The sequence below is a fragment of the Meleagris gallopavo genome, chromosome 4 (genome assembly GCF_905368555.1).
Source record: "Meleagris gallopavo chromosome 4, MGAL_WU_HG_1.1, whole genome shotgun sequence".
NCBI lineage: Eukaryota > Metazoa > Chordata > Aves > Galliformes > Phasianidae > Meleagris > Meleagris gallopavo.
Genome location: NC_139407.1, coordinates 67,787,837 through 67,812,929, shown reverse-complemented (window position 1 = coordinate 67,812,929; position 25,093 = coordinate 67,787,837).

Sequence of the window (25,093 nt, the reverse complement as noted above, 5' to 3'; positions counted from 1 at the left end):
TAACTCCATAATCAGTCTGCTTCACCTACTGTCCTGTTTCAAAGTTCTTAAGAGAGAGCTAAACGCTATCCTTCCTAGTGATATCAGGGATGAGGAAGGCAGCTTTGTAGTAAACATGTTTCCAACCATCCTGAAAAGCTGAACTTTAACAAAAATTAATCTCTCTCACCATCTCTTCCATGAGATCTTAACAGTACTATAGGAGGACACTCTAATCAAAATAACCTCTGCTCTCCTAGACATTTTGTCTTCCCCTCCGTCTTTTTTATTTTTAAGGAAAAGGAACAAGGAAACAATAACTTTCTGGGAACACTGCTAGATAACATGCAAAGTAGAGAAAGTGCACAGAATTTTCACATTTGAAAGTTGGCAGTCAAGTCAATTTATTGTGTAGTATATTTCATAACTTGGGGGTTTTGAATAATCTATGTTTTAAAATATTTATGACCCAGGAATACTCATGACCTACTCAAGAGATTAACCAATGGGACAAGAACAAATCTGCACATGGAAAAGACATTACCAAAGTGCTCCAGGTTATCCTTTAAATATCGTCCTTCAAATAATACAAGGGAGAGTTAAGATTCATCCAAGACCTTTGATCTCTGTGGTTTCCCAAACTACATGGAGCCAAGGGCTGTAGGCACACTTAGGACCCAGCCCATGGCAACCAAAGAGTGCTCTGATGGATTTAATAATAGAATTTTTTAACTTTAAAGGCCATCTAGTCCAACTCTCCTGCAGTGAACAGGGACACCCAGAGCTCCATCAGGTGCTCAGAGTCCTGTCTGGCCTATCCTTAAGTGTCATCAGGCCGTTTACCACATCCCTGAGTAGCCTGTTCCAATGCTTCAGTCTTTTGAATTTTAAAAACAGTGTTGGATTCTTAGCAACCTTTATAGATAGAGTGGAAAGAGAATGCTGAAAATGTATGTATTGAGCATTCAACAGTCCCTTACTGGTAGGTATGATTTAGATCAAACTCTTCCCCCTCACCACAAAGCTCTTGAATGTCTTTCTGCATTGGTAGTAGCATGGAAAGGTATGCTAAGCCTTGAGAAGTGCTGCTGCCAAGTGCATTTTAAGGGATGATGCTATGGAAATGTAAGTTAGAGCAAATGGCCTCTCTGAAGTAGGTCTCTTACAGAACCATGCGACCTGGACTGACACGCTGAACACCATTTAGTGATATGTGTCCAGGAATCACTGTCCCTGGAGGTCTTCCAGAATCAAGAAGATGTGGCACTGAGGGAAATGGTCACTGGGCATGGTGGGGATGTGTTGAGGTTGGACGTAGTGATCTCAGCTTAATGGTTCTATGATATTTTTACACTCAAGCTGAAGTTATATAACTCACACTTCTTTTGTCACCAGTGAATCCAGAAGAAGACTAGAACTCTTTCAGAGAGCAATTATTCCCACCTCATTTAGAACAAAACCAAAACACACACTCAGATCAGGTTCAAGGCTTTAAAATTTACACTGTGAGATAAAACAAACAGACAAACAAACAAACAAACAAACAAATCCTGCCCTTAATTTTCCAAGTATATGACTGATACTACTGCCTATGGAATACACAATGAAATAATTAATATCAGAAATGAAGGAACAAAGTTAAAGGATAAAGTACAAGAGCAGATAAAATAAACTTGTTCCAAATAAGTTGGTGTGGAAATTAAAAGGTTTTGTGTCAGCTTAGTGATTATCACTCCAAACAGTTTTCTAGAACAACAGTTGGGACACACACCTTAATTATTTTGCCAGACCAAGAAGAAGCTTGACATATTTATTGCCATGGTTATATGCCATAGTTTCATCACAGGCATGACTGATGGATGAATAACATAGAAGAGAATTTTACAGCTTTCTATCAAACAGTTTCCTGTTCTCTATGAAAAGTAGGACAGAGAAAATGACCTTGTAATAATAACATGAGCAACTGAATGCAAAAGAAATGACAGAAATAAATAGGCCTAACATTTATTGATAACCTGCAAACACACACAGCAAATGGCAGCAGCCAGACCCAGCAAACAATAACTCAAAAAACCCCAAGAACCTCATGGGGTTATGGCATAAGGTTTTCAGCTCATGTAAAAAGAATTCTTCTAAAGCAGTAGTTAGCCTTGTTAGAATTACACAGTGACTGTACTAGATGATTTTTTATTATTATTTTTTTATTTTTTTGCTATCCTGAACCCATCTTAACATTTGGCAATATAGCTAGATCTTCCATATCAGCTGATTTCTCTGAGTAACTTTATTTCTAAGCCTCATCGGCAGTAAAAACTACATAAACAAGTCCATCTGATTTTTCCAAAATGCAAGAATATATTCTTGTTCCACCACTTTTAATGTTTTGCAATTCAGGTATCACAAAATACTTTTTATTGAGCCAAAAGTAGAAGTTTTCTCCATCAGTTTCACGCAAGCATTAGCAGGAGAGAAATGTGTTTAAAATCATGCTGAATAAAAACAGTAAATTTCTTTTTCATTTATTTTCTAGGAATCCTAAGAAGTTAATCTCACTTATACATTTATAAGCTTCGTGAATAAAGCCCTAAGAAGGAAAATAACATCTATTTATATTTCCTATTATCATTGACTCATCAGTTTAAAAGCTGAAGACAGTGAAACATCATGGAAACATCAAGCACCTGTGTAACCTCATGGCCATCTTTAATAAGTTAATAAAGGTTGATAACATCCATTGTATGGTATTTACGATCATAAGGTAATAAGAAAGCAGCCTTTTCCCAGAAGGGTTGTGCAGTCTCCATCCACAGAGATTTTCAGTGCTAAACTGGATAAAGCCCTGAGCAACCCAGCCTGAATTCTTGCTTTGAGCAAGTTTGAGCAAGAGTTTAAATTAGAGACACCCCAAGGTCTCTCACAACCTGAATTATCCTATGATCTCAGCTTTGAAATCAAGATCAGCCAAGTCTTTTTTTAATTATTTTTAAGATGCTGTCCCATCTGACATTTCCTCAGCCAATACGAAATAAAACATACCCATGAGAAGTGCCCAAAATACCCAGTCTAAACCATTTTTGTGTTCACAATCAAATACGTAACTTAGCAGTTATGTGCCTGGGAGGCTTCTCCAGTTTTTTTCCAGACTGAATATTACGTGTTATTGAAAAGATAAATACTAAAAGAGCAAATCACTGCCTCCTCAGATGCAAAATATTGGCCCTTTCACTGGACAACAAGGAAAAATAACTATGAGTAGAAAAAAGAAGAAACAGGAAAGGCTGAAAGCTGTTCTTGCTGGCCTACCAGAAAACATTGCTTTGTCAAATGACATACAGTTTTACTGATTCTGTGGCTTGTTGAAAAACTTGTATGACTTTTGGCCACTGAATAAAAGAGGGTTACAAATGTAGGGTTTTTTCCACCCCTTTTTTTTCCCCCTCCTTTTTCTTTTGACAAACAGATTGTGGGAAAATTTCTGTGGATCAGAACACAACCAGAGCTCTGTGTGTAAAGAGGTCTCAGTGTCATTTCTGACAGCAGAATGACATGTAGACTATTTGCCAAAAATCACTCAAGGCTGTCATCACCACTTCTATGTGGTTAAATCCTACGGATTTTTTTTTCCTATTTCTATTGGCTCAGCTGCACATGTACGAAGAATGGCTTTCTCTTATAATTAAGCTATATTTATAAAGCTTAGTGAAAAACTAGTATTGAATTACAATCCAATTCCGTTCGTAGGATTCAGACATGTATGATTATTTGCATTTTAAAAGTAATGCTTTTAAATACCTCTCAATAGGATCTCACTTTCCTTTTGCTTCAAGAAATACCACCTCTCCCCAGAAGCTTTTCAAATAAGGAAAGATTGCATTTGAGCATAAGGAGAAATGTTTCACATTGAGTGGTGGTTATAGAAAAAAATATCAATAATAAGCAACATTAAGAGTTGTCCAGGGAACATTTATTCCACCCTCCTGTGCATACACACTAGGAAATTGTTTTTAATAATGTTTACGACTTTTGCACATTACAAATGGATCCTTTAATGAATGGCTATTTATTCATACACTATTTTGTGTACTGAGTAAAGAGGCAAGTCAAATTAAACAAAGGCCCTGCAAGGAACAATGCCAGAAGGGGAAAAACAAAGCACACTGAATCCACAGCTCCCACAACCACCCAAGAAGAGTGAGTAGACCTTTGTCCTTCCTATGAAACCCACCAACCAAAGAAACCCTCATGCAAATGAGTGTTATTTCCTACACATAGGTATGGGATTCTGAGCAATTTGAGCTGTAGGAGTCCCTGTTCATTGCAGGGCAGTTGGACTAAATGACATTTAAAGGTCCCTTCCAACTCAAATGATTTCATGATTTTTTGAGGGATACAGGGAAAGAGTTTGGCATTGGAATAGAGAGTTGAAGGGGTGTACAAATGTTCTTTTTTGGGTTGTTTTGTGGAAGAAGCAGCTTTTCTTCTCATTAGCCTGGTGAGGAAAGGAGCTCATGCCCTACTGTTTACACCAGAATTAGCTATCTCATCTTTCCATCTTCTGAGTGCTGCAAGTCCATTTAATTGCTAAAAACATCCACATCTCCATGAGAATATCCACAGAATTTACAGATGATGTAAAAAAAAAAAAAAAAAAAAGAGATAAGACTGCTATTTTATATCCACAAAGGACAATTTTCTACATGTAGCTTGAACTCAGAAGCCCAATTTTCATTAGTGTTTGATATTTTTACAATAATTTGCATGTTCAAGATGTCTACCAGATTGCAGTAATTTGCCCAGCTCAAGCACAGTTGCGAGTGTTATTGTACCCTTGATCCTGGACACCCAAGAAACAAAGAATAAAGTACAGCTGATTGAAAAAGTAACGTCATGCCTTTCAGCATTCAAGTGCATGGAAGAAATAAGGATAAAATTAATCCAGGATTTTTTTTTCCCCCCTCTTTAAGGAAACCACAAAAAACAGATCCTAACCATCTCTTCTCCATCAGATGCCTCATTCCTTACACACCTTCTTCCTCTTTGCCAGCCCATGCACGAGGGAGTCCATACCACAAGCAGCAGCACAAAACATGGTTTTGTTGTAGGAAAATCACTGGAGCTTTACACAAGCCAACACAAGGTCCACTGTGATCACAAAATTCCAAACTCAGTGCATGAATTTGCCGAGAGGGATGGAAATTCAGATCTGAATTTTCTGAATACAAGTACTGAACTTCATTAAATGCAGTATGTACCAAGATACTTCTAAATTTTGTTCTGAAGGTTAACTGTAGGATTTAGAAATCTTTGCAGTAATTTTTAAAGCTTGAATTTCCCTTAGTAGGGAATTTTCATCATATACTGTTTAACTTCTTTTGCTCCACAAGCATGTGGAAATAGAATACAAAATTAACATCTTTCAGTATCTAAACCACCAGAAATAAAACACTTCATGCATCTTTCCCATACTTCAGATAGCCACTTCTTGGAATGGAGGAAAATAGCAACATGTCTCCCAGATTTCTCTTTCTAGAGTTATCTTAGGGAAAGAAAATTCTAAATGTTCTATTTTGGTAGAATACAACTGAAAACTGAAATTTCCCCCCACATATGCAAAGAGAAAATTAGACTCACTGAATTTTTGTTACTATTATAGAAACCCATATGTTTTTAACTTTCAAGTTGTCCTTTTTTTTTTTTTTTATGAGGGCAATAAAGCCTTCTGTTTCTGAGATGATCATGCAAGAGCAAATTGAATGTTTCTCAGCTCAGAGAGGAAGGAGGACTCTTATTTGCTCTGCCTGGTAGAAGTTCGACTAGAAAGCTAGGAATACTGGGAACAGAGCAAAATTGAGAACTGTTGTGGTAGATGCTTGACTTTTCCTTGTCTTGGGAAGTCAAACAGCCCCCAAAAATTCAAAGCCATTCTAGGTCAGATTAACAAAGATAGTCATTTAAGCAATTCACCACAAACCCAGAACACATTCCCTATTTGTCCTTGCTCTTTACATCGGAGATGGACTCATAACTGGTGAGGAGAACCCAAGGCCAAACTGATGCTGGTCTGCTGCGTTCAGACACATTGGCAGCACTGCAGTGCAACTGGGATACAAAATCCTTCAGAGTAACAGATTAAACTCTGTGATGCAAAGGAAAATCTGATTTTTAAACCACACAGGCTTCACCCAGCTAGAGCTTAATTTCCAGTGCTTCCAGGTGATTATACAGAAAATTGAAGTACTGTGTGATGTGCAGAATCACTAAGGCTGGCACTTTCACAAAGTAAAAGCATGCCACCAAAGCTTTACATACAAGGTGCATTCTTTTATTCATTGTTAAGGTATTGGCAGACAGCTAAGGTTCACATCCAGTGAGTTACACTTGGCATACACGTGCAGTGTTTGTTTAAAGCAGCAAATCAATTGCATGCCTTTCTAAAAGCAAAGGAAAAAAAATCTCACTGGAGCCAGAAAAAAAAAATAAAAATCTCTAGCTGCCCAACCAGACTCCAGAGTCAAAGCAACCCCACTTCCCAGTCCTTTTCATAAAATTCATCTTTAGCTGGAGATAAGACATCTTTCTTGTATTTAGAACCCTATTTTTGATTCATAGTCTTTCCAAATCTGTAGAGCAATAGGGAATTGAAATCTCTGGAGATAGCCCTGGGTTTCTCCCTTCTTGACCCTGATCCTGATTCAAAAGCTCCCTGGAGTGCATAAGACTGTGGGTAGGAACATGATGCTCTGACGCTGTCAGTTCTTTCAGAGGTCCATCTTGTCAGGCTGCCTGGCATCAGCAATTATAGTCACTGAATATACATATATTGCCACCAGAGGGTGCAAGAAAAAAAATAATCAGATCTTCACATCTGGAGAAAGATATCCCAAAATATGCATGAAGAAATACTCCGGAGAAGTTGCAGTATATGGAGGGATAATAGCGTGGGACTCTTTTCACTTGAGGGCCACACGGACAGAGGACATTTCATCTTGTTCTCCAGAATTTAACTGAAAACTGCTAATAGTATACTGCGGATTTTTGGAACAATCAATCATTAGAATGGAAATCACATCACTCTGGAAGCAAAGACTTGCATCTCAGATCATAGAATGGCTTAGGTTGGGGGATCTCAAAGTTCCAACCCATCAACCAGTTCCAACCATCCAGTTCCATCATCCAGTTCCAAACCATCAACCTAACCAACCATGAACAGGGTTGCCAACAACCAGATCAATCTGCCCAGGGCCCCTCCAACCTGGCCCTGAATGCCTCTCATGATGTCATGAAACTTGCAAGGTCACCAATATTTCCCCACTAAAGCATGTCCCCCAGTACAACATCTAAATGTTTCCTGAACACCTCCAGGGTCAGTGACTCCACCACCTTCCTGGGCAGCCCATTCCTGTGCCTGACCATTCTCTCAGAGAAATATTTCCCAACATCCAACCTCAATCTCTCCTGGCACAACCTCATACAAAACACAGTCCAAACGCAAACAGAATCAGAGAATAACCCAAGTTGGACCATCAGCATCATTACGCCCAACTCCTACTCTACGAACACAGAATTCAGTCATACTCCTAGCTCAAGCAATGACTTTAATTTCTACCTGAGGACCCTGGTCCATGTGTGACTGGATTTCTCAGCTGAGCTCGTCTTATTTTAGCTATACCTAAACTATATACTTCTAGGCAAAGTTATAAATGCCATAGGAAATTTGGATTGACATAAGAACTGGGCTTTCACTCCAACTTAAACAGTAGAAACCTAAAGTCAATCACATATTCAACAAAGGAAATTAAAGTGAATTAGAGGAACAAAGGTAATTAGAGTGCAAATATGCCCTTCCATTTGCAGCTGCTTCATTAAAAGAGCATCTTCAAAGTTTATGAAAAAAATCAGATATATTAAATTATGAAATATTAAGCATTGTACATGTTTGATCCAGTAACCCAGCTCTGCATTTTTGGTTGCTTAATACTTGATTTTCAACTTATGTTGGAAAAAAAGTTCCTAAATTAGATAACACATTAAGATTTGTCATTTTCTTAAATATTTTAGTATGAGAAACTAACTTTGCTTTCACACTCAGAAAGTAATTACTGTAAGACCAACTTGTTCCTTGAAAATCTCTATTTAATGAAATACAGCTGGAAGTCTGACAAACTATTTTTTGACTGCCTATGGGAAGGTTTCCCTTCATTCACAAAACTGATACTTCAGCATCAGCCTGATTTAATGGCTGATTTTATTTTATTTTATTTTTAAAGATCAGTGAGGAGACTCCTAGACTCTACTTACACCAGAAAAAAGTCAACTTGAACCACAGGAAAAATAGTTAAAGACTAGTAAAAACATCCTGGCTTTGATAATATGAACTGGTTCCTACTTTCAGAATAAGAGACCCAGCAAGATTTCTTTGAATAGGTCACATTGGGCTTATATAGCTTAAGGCTTGGGTCCCTTAGTGCTATTGAACTGCTTGGCATGTAGCTGAAGAATTAACAATCAGAGCACAAACCTCTTGACCGTATTTCACTTCTTCATGATGCTTGACATGTGTTTACACTGCAGTGTCTGTGAATCTGATGCACATTCTTTTTGCAATCTTTCCTCACTGGTTTCTGCTTTAGGAGGGAGCAAAAGTTGTACAGATGGTGTGACAGCAGACTCCTGCTCACAAGAAGAGATTTCTTTCTGAGGGAATTAACATCTGACATTTATAAAGCATCACATGCTGTGAAGGGAACTTTTGTCTCCACCAGCAAACTGCCATCCCCTGGGAAAGCAGCTTGGTCTTCACTTCTCAAAAGAAAGCTGATGCTGAGACAGGATTATAAGTGCGAGCCTCCATGCCTTCATCACTAAACAATACTCTGCTGATTGGGCCACCCCAAAATCATTTTTCAGCACACTAATTGCCTCCTTCAGGCTGGACAAAATGAAATTGTTCAAATCCACAAGGATACTTAGCACACAGTTTCCATGAAAGTGAATGGCAAGCTGATGTGTTTCACATAGCACACGTATGCTGAAGCTATACAGACACTGTGCTTGCAATAGTGGAAAAAAAAAAGAGCCTTTATGGGTACACTAGGGCAACCCATAATTGAACAAGGCTATGGAAGACTTCTCAGAAATCACTGATGTTACTATAACGAACAGTGATTTTTCTAAGTTAAGAGATTCACTTCCACTAGACGTGGGAAAGCTGACACTTCTCAGCTTTGTTCGTAGTTGTTAGCAAAGCAGACCAATGTACTGAAGACTACAGATACTTCTTTGTAGATAGAGGAATCAAGAAAAAAATCTAAGATTGCTTAACTCCTTCAAAATTCCCTGTGGGGAAGTTTTGTTAATGAAACAAATTTGACCTTGGTAAGAAAATCAGACCAATTGTATGACTGCTTTATTTTAAACATCATGCTATTTCCTCACATGATTTTTATCAACAGAAATGACAGCCAGTTTGCTGGAAGCACTCTGAATCATTCACGCAATAACATTTTCGTAGCCTTGTCCATCACACTGTATTCATGTCTACAGCTTGCCATGGCATCAAATTGTGTTTACAGCCTTGAACCAATCTTCCCTGAGGACCCCATCACACCCATTGCCCATATGTCCAGGAGACTCATCAATTCAAGCTTGGTCACCAACCTATTCCTGCTTAATGAATCCCCAGAGAAGCTGCCCTCTCTGAGTTGATGATGCTAGCTTCCTGATTATGATTTATAGTCTTTGATATGTCAGAAAATGGTCACACAAACACACACACACACACACACACACACACACAAAAAAGGAAACTCTAAGAAGCCTCTTACAAAGATATCAGTAGAGCAGTGTTCCATCTCCAGAAAAAGAATTGATAGAAATTAGATCTGCCATGAAATGTGCTGTCTGAACATTTCAACAGCCTCCACTAGCATTTTTGACCATGGGTATGCATTGGAAGTATTCCCTGTGCATCATCCAGGTGGCATTTTGTGAGGAAAGCTAATTTCTAGAAAGTTTTTCAGGTAACACAGAAAACTTACTTGGTTATTCCTGAAAATATCATTGTGGTGTTACAGTTATATCAGGAACTGCACTGGAAATATACTTTATTTGTGGAGAGCTTCCCCAAACTTTTAGCTGTAGCCTCATTCCCCCCTAAAAAATGTAATAACTGCAATTAACAAATTGATAAATCTTGCTTACAGCTGCAAAATTGAGGAAGATTCACTAAGCATAAGCATCATAAGAATTCCTTCCATACAATGGCTTTCTTTTTTTCGTTAGGGCAAAGTAAGGTCAAAGCATTATTCTCAGCACAAAACACATGGTATTTTTTAGGAGCTCAGCAAACAGAAGCTGCTAACAATGTCAACTTCCTTTTAAAACAAACAAAATAAAGCTGTCCGATTACTACGTGGCTGCAATTCAAACAGTCCTTAACAGCATGGAAATGTGAGCTGACAGGAATGCACTTCAGCAAGGGAAATTCTCATTTATTAAAAAAAAGAACTTATTTGCAGTGGAGAAAGAAGAGCCTGCAGAATTACAGAATTTACACCTTGGAAGCTGTCCAGACTCACTGAGAAACGTAATCCTGAAGTTTGCAGAGACAGAAAGCAGATGATATCCAAAGGTCTCATCTAACTTAAGTTATTTTGGAAGCCCATGGCTACCAGAGTTATCAGCTTAACGCCTGTGGTTGATTTATTGTGTCTAGTAAACAGCTTACACCAAGGTTTCAGCTTCTTAAGGAAACCTAAGGGCTTACATGATTGATTTATAATTGCTTGGAGATTTTAAATGCTTCCAGAAAGTACCACTCACATTTTATTTTTCCTAGAGAGAAGGTAGTTATGCCACTGCATGGTAGTTCAAGGATGCATAGGTAGGAATAGTTGTTTTTGGAAGGCAAACATTTGTGAGATAAAGAGCCTTTTCTAATCTCCCCCATATTATCACTGTTGCATCTTTATGTCACTGACAATGAAGTTCAGCTTTATCCTATGCCTTTTCCACTGAAAAAACCTGACAATTTATACTTCTTCAACATCCCAACTGACGGGGCACCTTTGCATTTGTTTTGGAAACAGATTCATTTTGGGTACAATGAAATGAGGATCCACAACTCCAGCATAGAACAAAGAGGTCCAGAATTTCTTTATGGGCCAAACACCACACGTACTTCACATCTTTTTCACTGAAATACTGACTGTTCCTTTCTCTACTGCTCATCTCTCCTATATTTAGTTCCATGCACTTATTTATAAGAAAGTATTCCCTTGAAATTCAGGGATCTAAGGAAGATGATCAAGAGGAGTGATACAGACCTACATGCACCCTCAAGCCTGAGATCTCCCTCTCAAATCTGTCTTGCAAGGAACAAGCTGCTGTGCCAGATTTCCAGTGAAGTTGGAGGTGACTCACATCACAGTAGACCTGCACATGGCCATGAGCTAAGGTGTCAGGCACAAGCAGACAGGCAAGGGAGAGGTCACCAATAACTAACAACCTATGTTCAATTTTAAGTCACACTCATGTCCCTTGTGTAACAATATCACCCATAAGGACTGGCCCCAGTTGCTACCTTCCTTAGCAGTATCACTGCACTTAATCTAATGGCAGCAAAGGAGAAGAAGCAGACAATAACTTAAGACCAAGAAACGTGCAGCAACTTCAAATGTAATTTTAGACAAATATTTTTGTTATAAGAGATTTGTAGTATAAGCCCTGCCTGTTTCTCATACAGAAGAGCAGCAGAGGAAGGGAAATGGGCATGAACAAATGTCAGACCCAGGGATCTCATCTTGAGAAGGAGTATTTCAGGTCTCCTTTCTAAACCCAGACAGTGACAGCTCCTCTCTGCAAACCATCTGTTTCCCTGTTGTCTGTCTGCCCTCACCTAAAAACATTAAATCAACCAAATCCTGTTTTGGTAGATGTACTGACAGACAAATAAGTAAGGTTTATCGAGAAGCAGCAATTAGCAAGACTCCAGAGCATAAGGTGGCTACATCTACAGTCTGATCAGAAATGCCACATGCAGATTCCCCTGAAGGAGTTGGCTTTGAAAAAAAAAAATAAACAAAAAACAAAACCCTAATTCTAGAGCTCTGAAAAAGCCTAGTTATGTTTGCTGCTAAACAAGCCAGTAATCCACAGGGAATACACTTCTTTGTGCATTCAGATGAATCAACGACCAATTAAAAACTTAGGGAGAAATAACCTTACTCTAACCTCTGTGTTCAAGTCCCAAGACAGTTGTAAACTACATATAAACATGAACAAAAATACACTCTGGAATATAAGATGTCTGTTTAACCAGCAGATGGGTCAACTATTTTGCTATTAAGTGGAAAAAAAGTACTGATGTGAAATACTTGGGGGAAGATTAAAAAACAGTGGCTGAAAAGCAACTCATGCATCTGAATTGCATACCAGTTTCAAACTTGCAGACCCACGTTAGCCATCCATTTGATTTTAGTTCTGGGGATTCAGAAGCCCAAGAGTTGGATGCAATGATCCTTTTGGGTCCATTCCAATTCAGGATATTCTATGATTCAAGGTATTACCCAGGAGCCTAAGAGCTATTTCAATGTCAGTAGGTCAGAACTACCCAGAAAACACCAACCAACAAAACAGTACTTTTCCTCAAATCCCCAGATTTGACAGGTGAGTTTTTAGCTCCCAGATTTAGCTTAAGTACAAGATCAAGCTTATGTAAACATAGATATTCACTCTTATTTAAGAGGCTGGAAACTACCAAGTTCACTACTTACAGATGAGTAGGAAGCTTGCCTCTTTCCCCTCACTCTCAATATTGAAGAAGGTTTGAAGTATGTTACTAACCTTGCCCTTGGCAAAATAGCTGGTATGTTTAGTGTGTCAATCAAGAAAAGGCAGACAGTACTCTGCATAAACAAATTCATACAGGCATCTGAAACCTTTGTGAGGAATGACTTGAATAGCAGTTCAGAGATAGATAGGACTTAGTGTCATTTTCATTTTCAAAAAGTAGACCAGAATTTGTTAGTATGAAATGCTTTCCTATCTCCAGGATGAGAACACGCACTGAAGTAAGTCTGCAGGTGCAATGCATTTTTAAAATTCAGATTAGCAGAATATTTTCATCTGATTTCACAGACATAATTTGAGATAAGGCATTCAAAGAAGGAGCACAGCGAACAAAGCTGTCACTGGATAGACTTACAGCAAGTCAGCTAGGTGAAAAATAATGGTTTTGATTTAGTTCTATTAAGTGTCATTCTTGAGATTCAGCATTTTCTTCAGTGCCTCTAAGGGAAAAGTCCTTTACAACTTGTCTTTTAGATCACTAAGAAGAGAGTAAAAGAGAAAACAAGATGCTTCCTTCTAACTTTGACAGCACGATTCCTAGTCTGGAATCCTAATAGATACTTGTTTCTACTAGAGTAATTAGATAAGGGCACTATGATCTATAGAAGCTAAACAGGCCAGCAAGAAAACTATTACATTTGGTGAGCAAAGAGACCCATTATCTCTTCCTCCTAAGTTAACTCTAGAGGTCTTAATACGAAACCTAAAGCCTAAGAGTCCTTAAAGCATTTTAACACTTCTTGAAATAGACATGCATACAAATTTTTACCCTTTCTTATATTGCAAGCAACTGTAAAAGCCTGTCATGATCTCATACACAGGACTGGGAATGAATACCAAAAACACAGAGCAGGCATTTCTGAGATGGAATGGGCTGACAAGTGAAGTGGTAAGGCACCGCCCCTGGAGGTGTGCAAGAAATGTTTAGATGTTGTACTAAAGGACATGGTTTAATGGGAAATATTGGTGATATGTGGATGATTGGACTGGATCATCTTGGAAATCTTTTCCAACCTTGGTGATTCGATGATTTACTGAACAAAATAGTAAGTTATAAGGCATTTAATACTGTATAGGATACAGCAGAATGAATTAGAGTTTAGAATAGATTCAGATAAATTATAGAGAGCTTGGAGACTGAAAAGAAGTTGTAGTTGATTATTAAAACAAGATCAGCAGCTGTGTTCTAACATAAAACCAGCAGCTACAAATCACATTAAATAAGTGTCCTGTAGCTATGCCACCCTTTCCTTCTTCCACTACAGAGAGAAACAACAAAGTTCAGAGCAAAGAACCTAGCTTTAAAAAGCCTTTCTGACGTTAATATTGTCCAGAAATGTTGAACTTTCTTTGGATGTTACTTGACTTCTACATAAATATTTCTTCACTGTATCTCGAACAGAGTTGCTGCATTTCTGCTCGCTCCCAAACAGTTGCAGTAACCAAATTCATCCTTCAAAAAAAGTCAAGTATGTGCAGGTGTTCTCTATACATAACAACAGATTAATTATTAATTAGTTGAGCCCCCTCCCCCTGAGGACTTTCTTTATAGATAGGTTCTTTCATCTGACTGCTCTTTCTATAATATGTTGTTATTCTTTTTAGGTTTTTGGGAAAGGTGAGGAATGGATTAAACAATATGCAAAAAGCAAAAGAGCAATTGAAGTTGAGTTTCTTTTTTTTTTTTTCCTAGTGATGTATACAATTTATGTCTATATCAGCTACTGTTTAACACTACATTGAATCTAAGCCTTTTCGGGAATGCAGAGTATGTACTTCTATATATGGATATTAGTTGTGTTTATAAATCTTCAGAAATACTAAGCTTGTGTGTAGAAGTCTAAGATAACTCTTGCTAAAGAAAATGCTGAAGAGAATTATATCTATGTCATTAAGTGACATTATTTTCTACAATACTGTCAAGGTAATCTGAACTGGAGAGAAATTTTCCATTTGTTGTGTTATAACTGCCTTTAGCATAGAGAAAAGAAACACTAGTCTTACAGTAAAATATTGCATCCAAATGATCATTTACTGTTCACATTGCATTGATTTTGTAGCTCGTTAAAAATAACTATTTTAATTAGTATTTATTTTGGTATTTAGTATTTTGTATTTAATGTCAATATCAAAGAGTATTTTTTTTTTGTTTGTTTGGTTTCTTGAGGTTTAAAATTTCTGTTCAGATATTGTAAAAGTTAAGAATCTATTTATTAAGCAGTTCTTCATATGTAATCACTAAAGAAGTATGCGTAAGAACTGACTGTTCTGTATTGTCAGGTACTTGGTGTTCTAGACTTGGTGTTTAGATGCTGTGAGACATTAGATAACCATAACACTACTTTTTGGCTACAACATCCACAGAGTTATTTCAAATTGTAATTATTAATGTTTATAAATATATAAAGGGTGTTGGGAGACAAATAGATGAGGCCGGGTTCTTCTCAGCGTTGTGCAGTGATAGGACAAGGAGCAGTGGCCTAAAACTTGGACATAGAATGTCCCATATAAACATGCAGAAGAACTTTTTTGCAGTAAGGATGATGGAGCACGAGAACAGGTTGCTCAGAGAGGTTGTGAAGTCTCCTTCTATGGAGATATTCAAGACCTGGCTGGATACCTACCTGTGTGACATATTTAGGGTTCTGCTTTAGAAGGGGGGTTGGACTCGATGATCTCTTCAGGTACCTTCCAGCCCCTGTAATTCTGTGATTTAATATGTCTAGAATATCGAGGCAGACTGGATGGTTCAGTATTTGTGATGCAGTACCTTGGCTGTTTCTCCACTACAAGGTGTTTGAATTCCAGATGTGGAAGCAATAGGAAAAAAAATCCCAGTTTTTCATGTATTTTTAAACAGATAAGGTGTTAAATATTAGTATACATGACATTAGGATTTAAATATTTGATTAAATTCAAAACTTGATTCCAGACCTCCTAGGTGATTTTCCATCAAGCCGAAGCTCGAGAGCATTACCAAAATCTACATCATTAAAAACAAAGCACAATCCCAGAGGGTTTGCTCAGTCCTTGAAACAACAAGGAAATACGTACAAACAATTGCTGTGGTGTTGGAGAAAAGTTTTATTATTTACATTTCCCTAATGATATTTCCATAACATTATCAGTGTAAATAGGCATAGAGTACGTTACAAATTAACATTTTGGAGATGTTCAAGGTCAGGCTGGAGAGGGCTCTGAGCAGCTAATTGGGCAGTCCATGTTCATTGCAGGGGAGAAAAACCAGATTGCTCTTGGGGGTCCCTTCCAACTCTATTCTGATTTTTTTCCTCACAGTCAAATATTTTTGCTTTTTTTTTTTTTTTTTTTTTTTTTAATTGTTAAATGACTTCTGTTTAAGGTTGCTAGTATACAGGCTCTTGTGAAATTTGCTGTCCTAATTTGTTTTGAAGGCAGAAGTCTTTACTGTTTGATGTTCTAATACGGTGTGACTGTGTTAAGGATGTTCTTGTAAAAAAAAAAAAAAAGTTGTATTAGTGTTGAACTGACCAAAATATAACCACAGAGCAGCACAGTGAGGACTTAAAACTAGAAGTAAAGCTTAAAAGCTATGTGCTGAAGCTGGGAGAGATTCAAATTCATCCTTCAAGTACACAGCTACAAACTCATTGTAAATGATACAGTGAGGATGTGGCTGATCTCAGGCTGTACTTAAAATATATATATATCTTGGGCAAGGAAGGAATGATCCTGATAAAAAATGTTCTTTCCAGAGGCAGAATGTCTGCAATGCAGGAATTGTCTTGTCTATTTTGCTCTTGAACAGAGTTCTTGTTGCTGCTACTACTGCACACTGAAACCTTGGGGTAAATTAAGCGCAATGTGGGAGGGTCAGCTCCAGCTCTCAACTGTACCTTGTTTATACAAAATTGATTAAGTTTGTGACTGCAAGGACTCAAGTTCAAAGCAAAATAACAAGCCATGAGCCCTACATTAAAACTGGATGGTGACAATGATAGCCTGGTGCATGCCAACTAAACTTCTCTTCAGGAGAGTTGTTTTAGCACAGCCTAAAACCTTCGAGACATGTATCAGATCTTTGCTGATCTGATATTAGATGCTAATTACATGCTGTCCAGGACTTCTAATTATCTGTATGTGATCTACCAGCTCATAATGTCCCTGTCATTGCAAGGGAGTTGGACTAGATAACCTTTATGGGTCCCTTCAAACAAAAAATTCTATGATTGTTTAAGGGTTAATCTTCTTGATTGATACGTGTCATCTATATTTAAGAATTACAAATTGGGAAGTATCTTCTGAAAATGGAATGGCAACAGGACTTCTGAAGCATTTCCTCCCTGGTTCTTGTGCTTCTCTAAAGATTTACACAAATCACTCCATTGCAAAGACTGTAAATACTAAATGAAAGTGAAGATCACTGCTGTTTTCAGCAGTTACAATTCTTTATGAAAATATTATTTCCAAACAGGGTTCATGCTCTTATGAGTTTGGATGGAGCTTTAGTCAAATTCTGGTGGCTTTGTCACTGTATCTTTTACTGAAATTATTTTGAACACTTAGATGTTGTTGTCTCCAAGTAGTTTATTAGCAATCATCTTGTTTGTTATTCCTTATTGAATTTAATGTATCTAGCTATTCAGTAACAAGCTTTCCTGCTATTAAAGTCTTTAATTTATTGAATGTTGCTATTCATTATCCTGTAAAATCATGGATGTAATTTCATCAGCGTAATACAAATAGCTTAGGGCTTGATTCTACCATCAGTATATAATTGCATCTCTTCCTGCCCTCACCTACTACATGCTTGTTCAGCCAAGGAATCCAGGGCTTGAACTGACATCATCTTTGGATGGCAACCTCCTTGGGTGTCTCTCTTTCCTAGATATTTATAAATATATGTGATGCTGACTTACCCTAACCATTCTATCTTTTGGGTGCTAGAAAGAAAACTGTTTCTTTTAATTGGTGTGGAAAAGTCCTCCGTTTTACCCATACTGGGGGGCTGGAATTTGATGACAGTTAAGGTCCCTTCCAAACTAAGCTATTCTACGTTCTCAAACTTCTTGATTTCTACGGGACCTCCATCTCATCAAAATTTCTGCCCCAACATCATTACTCACTGGTACTCTGGAATGGGAGCACTAATGGTGATAACTTTTCAATAGCAATATCAGGAGGCAAAGACAACCTGGCCTCTAATGGAATGAGTGTTGCATCTCAACTTCCTAATGGAAGTTGGCTGCTATTGAAGAAAGAAAAGAAAAATGATTCACTGACTAATTCTAATGACTGAGTGCAGTTTACTGAATTAAATAAACAAATTTGCCTTGGAGCCAGAAACAAGCCAGAAGTGTTAAGAGTTCTTATAGGTTGAGTGTCAGAGTGTCATGAAACAAATCAATTCATCACTCTTTAAAAACCCAGTGCATTTCACATGAAAACCTGAGCTATCTTGTGCTGTGGTTGATACCCTGTCCCTGGAGACTTTCAAGGCAAGTCTGGATCAGGCCCTGGGCAATCTGATGTAGATCTGGTGTCCTTGTTCATTGCAGGGGAGTTGGACTAGATGGCCCTTAAAGGTCCCTTCCATCTCTAAGGATTCTGTGATTTTACTGTAGAGATCAATTACTGTAATATTTACTACTCTGGCTGGTAAATATTTAATAGTTATTTTTGGATCTTCTAAATACCACACTGGCAATGTGTTTCATAGCTGGTGCTTTAAGAAGAAGCATTCCTGTTAGTAACACATTTATCAACTGCGGGATTTAATGGAAATTTTCCTTTGTGGCATTTTTGTTTGTTGGTTGTTTTTTTTGTTTTGTTTTGTTTTGTTTGGACATGACAAAAGAAGAAAAAACTCTTTCCCAGTCCTCATAAGATTTAATGCATTTTCAACAGAACTTCTCATATTCTTCTCTTTTGTAAATAATCACACAATCTTTCAATTTTTTTGATTTTTTTTTTTCCAGGCTCCGAATCATTCTCATAACCATCTTCTAAACCCCTTGTGATTCTACAATATGCTTCAGAAAGTCCTTTTGTACTTTTTTTAATGAGAAGTTGAATAACTGTCTTTACCTGCTGTTTACATTTAATCTGCCTTCCAGTCTTAAAGTACTTTCAGTCTTCACTACCTACCCAAGACAATTTATTCCTGTTCTCCTCTGCACATCCTCTTCTATTTCTAAAGAGAAGGCAGGATTTATGTCAGCTATTGCTGATATCTTGAATTTAGACATCTCCATCTAACTTGCCATTATACTTAGAGTAGATTATGGATTTGCCTTTGGGAACTGCTCAGGATACTTATCTTAGGATTGAAACATCTAATGCATGTATTAGAAAAATGGAACAGAGTATAGGAGTCCTTGTTTTTTAAAAATTGACAGGTAGGAGAAGGAGAAAGCTGATATATTCAATACAACCAGATTTAATGTTGAAATTCTGAAATTTTCTTATGTTTAATTTCATTTAGTGCAGTCCAGAGCACATAATTAAATTATCTGTCAGATCCATCTATCCTCTTTCCTGCTCCAAGACATGATCGTATATATTTACATGGCTTTCTAGTAGGTGACTGTATACATATTTTCTTACATATATTCTTAAAATCTTCTGAAGTTAAAAGCATAGCACGGTCCTTTTAGCTACTTGATTCCTTTGAGCGTTTTTACCTGTTGCCTGACATAATCTCCAATTCTCCATTTTTTTCTCCATTCACTCTTGTAGCTGCAAGAAGTAGATTTTCTGTGCAGCAATCCTTCAAATTTTAAAGATAAATATTGCATTACTTCTTTTGTCGTCTCTAGGTTATCCCATTATAGGAAGAAATGAGGCTTGACCCTTCCTTCATAAAATACAATTCCTTCGTTTCTTGTGTTTGTCTTCAAGATACTTGGAAATAATTCGGCTTTTTTTTTTTTTCCTACAGTTGCTGGAAATGGATATTTAAAAACTGAGTCTGTAATTGTATTTCCTTCTTTTGTTTGCTTTTAAGGGAGGAAGATGACAGGCACTTGCCCAGGCTTCAGAAATCTCTTCAGTCTACCAACTGTTCCAGTAGAACCAAAATGTTGGAATGATTCTCTTCACATACCAGCTATTGTGAAACATCAGGTGGGGTCAGGTGTATCAGAGTGATACTTGTATAATGGAAAGATAAAAAAAAAAATACAAGCTGAAAGTAAGGAGGTACAATTGTCTTTGCTGCAGCAAACTGTAACACATACTTTGTGATGTAGTGTTTTACTTTTGCAGAGTTCAATGGCCAAACACCAGGTGAGAAAGGTAATCATTGCTGTTTGGTGGGAAAACTGAGAAGTAACTCACCCAATACCATGCCAGTTATCTCTGTTACAAAGAATTAGGTTTTATGGCACATTTCTAAACAATTTGCAGATGCAACTGCTAAAACCTCAAAGATTTTAGTGCCTGTGAACTGGCGTTTTAGAGTCTGTTGACTTGCTGTAATATAGTCACTGTGCTACCATCAGAATCAAGCAACTTCCCAGGTCTTTTTACCAAGGAAATGATTGTAGACAGTCCAGAATTTCCCTAGGAGCTTTACATCTAATACTAGGATCAACATATGCTTTGTCCAGACACAAGGACTCCCAGAGAATATATTTTGATCACTTGATCCTTCTGTTCCAGGAGTTAATCCTTCTGTTCCAGGCATTAATCTTTATGAGTAGCTTTTGGCTCTACTCCTGACATCTGATACTCTCAAAAAGCATATCAATAATTTTTGCAAGATGATCTTGAGGTTTTGCTTCCTTAAAAAAAAAAAAAAAGCTAGTGATGAAATTTGGGGGTGGAGGGGGAAGCCAAAGCCCGGCTGGTGAAACAGCACGGGAAACCTCCTTTGGGCTGCTTTCGCCTTACATTACTGCAAGTGAGGAGAGCTACAGCTCCAAATGATGTTTCAGATGGGAGAAAGATGTGAAGGTGTGAATGAGAATTGAAAGAGAAAAACAGATTCCAGAATAAATTACACTCTTTAATTTCATCAAAAGGGCATTTGATGTGTCTAAGGGCATACTTTATGTTTGGGCAGGGTTGTTGTTCGTGCAAACTGCTTGCTTGCATCTCTGATGCATCTTCCTTAAAACTGAAAGGGTTATTAGTGAATATATATTTTACAGTATTCCATGATTCATCTCCTTTTTCTACTCTGAATTTTTTTACATTTCATAGAATCATATCCTGAGTTGGAAGGGGCCCATAAAGATCACTAAATCCAATTCCTGGCCCCATGGAGCACCACCTAGAAATCAGACCATACAACTGAGAGTGTTGTCCAGATGCTTCTGGAACTCTGGTAGCTTGGGGCCATGCTCACTGCCCTGGGGAGCCTGCTCCATGCCTACTGCCCTCTGATGCTTTTCCTGTTATCCAACCTGAACCACCTCTGTCCTTCTTTTGGCCTTTTTGATTTGGGATTGCATGAGTTAAATGATATGATTTCTTTGTGTTTTAGCTGTAAAGGACCTCATAACTATTTGCATGCTTTCACAAACCCTGTATGTCTTGAATTAAATGACCTTGACAAACACCATATCTCGGTATTTCAAGGGTCTGACTTGCTCTGTTATGATGTACTACCAACTATGTTGTGAGTGAAAACAAATTGAACGGTCTCAGACCTCCAGTCTTTTATTAAACTCATTGCTTTTTCTTTTTTTTTTTTGAAAATCAATTCATTAAAAATAAATTTGTATAAATATGTTATTAATAATGTTTTTAGCAGAGTCCAGTGCAAGATTTGGACACTGACTCTGTATTGTTCTGGGCAGCCCTCAAGCTGGGGAAAGTTAGAAATTGTTACTACTGTACTGAGTTGGAGTATTTCCAGACCCCTTCTTTATCTATCTGTCCCATCCTTGGAGGTGTTCAAGGCCAGGTTGGATGGAGTCATCCTGGACGACCTGATGTAGTGCTGGCAACCTTGCCCGTGGCAAGAGGGTTGGAGCTCAGTGGTCCCTTTCAAACTAAGCCATTCTATGATTTATGATCTAATATTGAAGACATTTTGGTCTTCACTGAGTTCAATGGATTTAATTAAAAAAAAAAAGTTGGCCCTGTGCAAATATTTGTTGCAGTTCTCATTTCTATAAACCAATTATTTAGTTTTATCTAGCTTACAAATGGATTTATTCATGCTTTTATGTACACATGCCAGCTTCCTCTGACATACTTGGGACAAGGCTGGTGAGCAGTCTTGACAGTAGTCAAATATGACTGAAAATAATGACGTCCCAGAGGGATTCTGTTGGAAATCTAATCCAGTTAGTGGTAGCAGCAGAAATATGGTAATGCTAAAAATAATATGGACTATAAAAATTTCTTTCAGATCCATGTCTCTCAGGTTTACCTGTATGAAATGATGCTCTAACTCTACCTATCTTTTAAAAGAACCTTCTGCCTCTGAATCAGCAGAAGGGTCAAATTGGCTTCTGTTCGAGGGAATGAAGTAAAGAGAGAAATAACTTGGATAATATGTGCAGGATGGTGATAAGAAAAGCGTTGCAATTAGAATGTTAGAAAATAATGTACAGAAATGGAAGCCTCATCACTAGTCATTTAGTTATTCAGATATGTGCTTGCACACAGATTTATAAAAGCAGTTTGCCTCTTAGTATAGAGGTTCCCCAGTTTCTCTTAAACGTGTTATCTTGAAATAACAATTCTTCAGCCTCAGTGTTTTTCCTATTCTGTACTATATGGTTCTACAGCACTTTAACATATTATAGGAACTTTGCTGGATATTCCAGGTGCTATTGTTAATAAATATAAAGGCAGCCAGGACTGACTGGACCTAAAGAATAAGCTTTCCATGGAAAAGAGCCAATTTAATTCATTGTCATAGAGAAGGGGCTGCATCCTGTAAAGTTCCATTTTTCTCCTGAAAAGTCCGTGGGGATCTTCAGGGCTATAGAATAATGGTTATTTTGTTGGTCACATATCAAATCAGATTTTTTTTTTTTTTGTGCTGTGTTCTCCTTTTTTTTTTTTTAATTCACAGTAATTTAAAAAAGAATCAAAGACAATTATGTCACTCAAAAATTCCAAGCAAATTAGCTTTGAAAGTCCAACATGAATCAGTTGTAGTAAAAAAGCTGAAAGCACAAACCACTCAGATTTGCAATAGTGTTATTGTACTGACTCAAATAATTTTTAAGTAACAGAGTAAAAGGTTTGAATACCTAAATTATTTTTATTTTGTTTAGACAAATCAAGTTCTCCTGCTTCTTAATTATTACTGGAAAACGTTCTGCTGTCAGTTGACATGAATCTGAACGCAATGGGAGACAATGATTTTATCAGTTTGATGTTTTAGACCCACTGATTCTTTGTACACCAGTGAAAACCTCAGAATAATTTTTCTAGAAGAAAAGTTCTTACAGTAGCAAGTGGCAGTTAAAGCAAATTGTCTGTCTGATTGCACTTCTGCTAACTCCTTTCCTTGACTAGCTAACAGCTATGCAAGAAAGGCTCATAAGAGAATTATTGAATGGATCTGCTGACAAAAAAATTAATGCAAAAAATAATTATATTGAGATAATTTTTAGAATTTATTTTCTGAGCACAGGAAAGAAGTAATTGCTGATGAATTTGTATCCAGTGGTATCATCTGCTTTGTTAGGATGTTGGGAGTACGAGAGGTTTTTCTGACAGCTGCTCTGGCTGTGCTTTGAATCTCAATCAGGCATTTTTGCCAAAGAGTTATAGCAGCACTTACCCATACTTTCCTTTGTAAACATTACTTAATGAAGCAGAACTCTTTCAAAACAACACAAACTGGAAAGTCAGAGATAGAAGGAGAAGAAGGCTGAGGGAGCTGGGATTGTTTAGTCTGGAGAAGAGGAGGCTCAGAGGAGACCTCACTGCACTCTACAACTTCCTGAAGAAGGGTTATGAAGATGAGGGGTTTGGTCTCTTCTCCCAGGCAACAAACAGGACCAGAGGAAATGGCTGCAAGTTGTACAAGAAGAGGTTTAGGTTAGACATAAGGAAGAACTTTTTCTCTCAGAGAGTGATCAGGCACTGGAATGGCTGCCCAGAATCATAGAATCATAGAATCACCAAGGCTGGAAAAGACCTTAAAGATCATCCAGTCCAACCGTTCACCTATTACCAATAGCTCACACTAAACCATGTCCCTCAACACAACATCCAGTCTCCCATCAGGGAGGTGGTGGAGTCGCCGTCCCTGGCAGTGTTCAAGAGGCGCCTGAGTGAGGAGCTACAAGATCTGGTTTAGTGCTTGTGGTAGCAATGGTGATGGGAGAATGGTTGGACTAGATGATCTTGAAGGTCCTTTCCAACCTTGTGATTCTATGATTCTAAGAAGAAAACAGAAACAGAATAAAAATGTGAAGATAGCATGTAAGTAAAACGGAGAGATTTCCTGGTGCCATGTTGCTGAGTTGTTCATAAAGACAGTGAAGCTCATAGAAGGACTGGTCCTGCCATAGTAGATATTGTCCCTGCTGATGGTGTCTGCTTCAGATGGCCCTCTTTTGATCAGCTAGAATAATACTTTGATCCGTTGTTTTGTTTTGTTTTGTTTTGTTTTTTGCACAGCCTTTTCTAGGTTTAACCATGCTCAAATAAGCTCATTTTGATTATGATAGGTCAGAGGGAAATGGTTTTAAACTAAGACAGGGGAGATTTAGGTAGGATATTAGGAGGAATTTTTTCACCCAGAGGGTGGTGACTCACTGGAACAGGTTGCCCAAGGAGGTTGTGGATGCCCCATCCCTGGAGGCATTCAGGGCCAGGCTGGATGTGGCTCTGGGCAGCCTGGTCTGCTGGTTGGTGACCCTGCACATAGCAGAGCAGTTGAAATTAGGTGATCTTTGAGGCCCTTTTCAACACAGGTCATTCTATGATTCTGTGATTTTACTTGGTAGTCAAAATACATCAGTTAATTACTTGCATTCATAATGGTTAAGAATCAACAAGGACTGTGTAAGGCACAGTGTCTGAACAGGGACTTTCTTTTCCAAAAAGAAAAGGATAGAAGGGCTTTCTTTTCTATTAATTTCTGTACTTTAAGATATCTATGAATGTAGAGACTCAAGATTTTGAGTAGCTGATTACTTGCTGAACGGTCTTCTTACTGATGTAGGGGTTATAATAAATGTTAGCTCACTTTTCTTCCTCATTCTGACTTAGTGAGCTATGCCAAGACAAATCTCCAATTTTATATATATATAGCTTCATTTCTCAGCACCAGAGATGCCAGCTACACCTTGACTGAAGGTTTCTGAAT